This window comes from Lagenorhynchus albirostris, chromosome 16 (genome assembly GCF_949774975.1).
Source record: "Lagenorhynchus albirostris chromosome 16, mLagAlb1.1, whole genome shotgun sequence".
NCBI lineage: Eukaryota > Metazoa > Chordata > Mammalia > Artiodactyla > Delphinidae > Lagenorhynchus > Lagenorhynchus albirostris.
In genome coordinates this window covers 11,671,949-11,675,669 of record NC_083110.1, presented here as the reverse complement: position 1 = coordinate 11,675,669, position 3,721 = coordinate 11,671,949, and the positions used below count along the sequence as shown (strand labels likewise).

General features: G+C 46.5%; 1 non-coding gene across 1 annotated transcript; it reads right to left on the bottom strand.

The window, feature by feature from the left end:
* Positions 1 to 1,787: 1,787 nt before the first annotated feature.
* Positions 1,788 to 1,922, bottom strand: LOC132507698 (small nucleolar RNA SNORA61). Its single transcript, XR_009536271.1, has one exon. It is a non-coding gene; the product is annotated as a small nucleolar RNA SNORA61 (small nucleolar RNA).
* Between the last annotated feature and the right edge of the window lie 1,799 nt (positions 1,923 to 3,721).

Genomic DNA, 3,721 nt, shown 5'->3' with positions numbered 1-3,721 from the left:
TGAAATAGATAATTTGAACAGCCCTATAACTATTAAATAATTGAATTTGCAGACTTCCCTGGTGGCGTGGTGGTTAAGAATCTGCCTGCCAATGCGGGGGACATGGGTTCAAGCCCTGGTCCAGGAAGATCCCACATGCCACGGAGCAACTAAGCCTGTGCGCCACAACCACTGAAGCCTATGTGCCACAACTACTGAAGCCTACGCGCCTAGAGCCCGTGCTCCGCAACAAAATAAGCCATCACAATGAGAAGCCCACCCACCACAACGAAGAGTAGCCCCCGCTTGCTGCAACCAGAGAAAGCCCGCATGCAGCAACAAAGACCCAGCAAGCCAAAAACAAATAAATAAATTCATTTAAAAATGAGCTGTAAACATATAATAGTGACTGTACTTAGATTTTTTAAATAAATAAATAATAAATTTAAAATTGAATTTTAAAACTCTCCCCAAAATCTCTAGACCAGATGGTTTTGCTGAAAAGTTATGCCAAATATTTAGAGAAGAATTAAAACCAACTTTAAACTATATCTTTCAGAAAGTGGAAGAGGAGGAAACACTGCCCCAACTCATTTAATGAGGTCAGGTACACCCTTATACCAAACCCAAAAACATAAAAAAAGAACAGTAGAGCAATATTCCTCATGCAATGACATGACATTGCATTACATGTATAGAACCCAAAACTAAGTCTGGCACATGTGCCCCAGAAGATATGTGCTGACTCAAAGCACCACTGTTTATAATACCAAAAACTGGAAACAACCTACATATAAGTCACTTAACAGAATACTGGAGAAATAAGTTGTTGACCACTTACTAAATGGAATACTATAAAACAGCAAAAATTGGGACTTCCCTGGTGGCGCAGTGGTTAAGCGTCCACCTGCCAATGCAGGGGACATGGGTTCGAGCCCTAGTCCAGGAAGCCTGCGCACCACAACGCTGAGTAGCCCCTGCTCGCCGCAACTAGAGAAAGCCCGCGCGCACCAACGAAGATCCAACGAAGCTGAAAATAAATAAATTTATTTCTTTATAAAAATAAATAAATAAATAAAACAGCAAAAATTACTATAGCTTTACGCTTGGTCTTGGAATACTCCTGTGAAGACAACAGACAAGGTTAAGACAAGGTCTTAAGTAAAGACAAGGTTAACACAAGGTCTTAACTAAAGAAAGGCACAGAAGAAAACAAAGTATGAAAACAACATATACAGAATCCAAAGACATGCAAAACTATTCAATACATTTTTCTGTGGGATACAATTTTAGTCAAATTATAAAGAAAAGCAAGTAATTGACAAACATAAAATCCAAGACAATGATGAGGGGAGCTGTGATGATCGGGATCACACAAAGGGTCATAAGAAAAAAGGTGGAGTTCTATTTCTTTCTTTCTTTTTTACATCCAGGAGTCTTTTATTGGTTCACTTATATGCCAGGTACCAACATTAACAACAACAACAAAAAAAAAAACCCACAAAAGGTCAAGGTTTCCACATAAAAGAGCCTATTATCTCTTAGCTTGTGTCTTCCCATAAAGTTTCCCTCCCAACTCTATAGATCCACAGTCACAGATGAATGCAGCTTTACTGGTAACAGATCTTAGGAAAAAGGAACACTTTCAATCAAGAGTCAAGAAAGCCATTGATAAATCCCTCCCAAATACAGAAATACCAGTCAGCAATCACTGTACCAACTGCCCAAGCTTCACATACAGCCTCCCTTTAAGCCTAAGATTATGCCATTTTACAGGGGAGGAGGAAACAAGTTCTAAGAGAATTACACCTTGTTTGAAACTAGCCCACATGCTATATAGCAGACTACAAGCACTGTGAGGACAGCTTCATTCCTACTATTCCTCCCTTTATGACCACTAAGAGCAGTGTTCAGATCTAATGGGAAAGGGGACTGGGTAGAGTACTACTTCTTAAGATTAGTGGTGGATACACAGATCCCGGATTGAGTTGTATTCTTTACACCTTCGAGATATGTTTTACAATATATCTCGTATATGTCATATTTTTAAAGTGGGAAAACATAACGACAATCAAATCTTTATAATAAAGAAAAATGTGAGAGCGTGAGACAAAGCCCTGGACCCACTCCCACAACCTGCTGAATTCAGGCTCATTCCAAAATGAGATGTCAAAAAGGAACCAGTGCAAAAGGTAGTCAAGGGTATGACTAGAAAAAGAGAAGAGCAAATGGCTGACTACACACATGCTGCAGCAAAGTGTGACCAGGAGGCAAAGGAAATCAATCAGGAACTATTTCAGATTGAAGTATTCAAATTTAGTGAAGCTGATGAAGGAAAAATACAGAGAAGAGATGCAGATACAAAAGGAAGAAATAAAACTTCTGGAGAAGAAAAATTCAAAGGTTTGAAAACATTTCCTCAGGGTACAGGAAATGGGTAGGAGAAAACTTTCTGAGTAATAAAGCCTTCTGCAAGTTTGTGAGTCTTTAACTATGTGAATGTACTGCCTTAAGAAATAAAACAAACTAAAGTAAAAAGAGCTTTCTTCCAACCACGTCTACACCCTTAAAGGTGTCCCTACATGTTGGCGCAGACCTCTCATACCCCCGGGTCCTAGGATGCGGACCCGTCCAGGACTCCCAGACATCCCTGCCCTAAAAAAGGGATTTTCCCCAAACTCGTCCCCTTCTGTCCCGCCCCCGTCCCACCCTTCACTTAGGGTTCCGAGTCTCCATGCTCCCGCTCTTCTCCACATCCGGCACCTCGGTCGTCCCTATTCCTCTGCGAACCTAGAGGAGGGTGAAACGCGGCGAATTCTGCAGTCGCAGTTGAGGCTGGTTTAACATCACCATGGAAACCCCTGGGCGAGGCTTCCGAGGGGCGTGGTCAGGAGCTCGGCGGGCCGGAGTCTACAACTCCCGCACGTCGTGCGCATGCATCGCCTCCGAAAGCCCTTCGGCTCTCGGCGTGTTCTGCCCCCTGTCGGTCCTGTGCCCAAGCATCAGGGAACTACAGCCCCAGGAACCCGCGCCCCCGCCCCGCTTCCGGGTTCTCGCCAAACCCCACCTTCTTCTCCAGGAAGACGCGGCGCAATCCTACTTCCGAAAGCGAGCCGGAAGGACGCAAAGACCGCGCCGGGGCGGGGTCTCCGAGGAGGGCGTCCGGGGTCGGAGCCACGAGGGCGCCATTGTGACGCGTCCGGAGCGGAGCCGGGGATTGGTCGGCCAGGCGCAGGGCGGGGCCGGGGCTTGCAGAGCCGGGCGCTGCTGGGACGGGAGACGAGGGATCTACGTGATCCCTCCTCGAGGGTAGGGAAGGGCTTGTGAGGCACGCCTGAGCTTCTAAAGTTGCTGACTGGGAGAGTCCCCCAAACAGTGAGCCCAGACGACGCCTGGATTGAAGACCCACGTGGTAGAAGGAAATGAGAGTCATTTCCTGTTGAGAAGGAGGGAGGGAACCGGGAACAGCGGAGACCGATAATGGCGGCTCTAGAGGCAGAACTTGAGGAGCGGCCGCAGGCTGTGCTGTCAGGTCTTGGGTCGCTGCTCCGCAGGGTCACGGGACCTCGCCTGGCTCCCTCGGCTTGTTCCTTCAGACCAGTGGTCCCCAGCCTTTTTGGCACCAGGGACTGTTTAAGACAATTTTGGGGGGGTGGAGTTTCAGGCGGTAATGCGAATAGTGGGGGGGATGGTTCTGGCAGTAATTCCAGCGATGGTTCAGGCGGTAATGTGAGCGATGGGG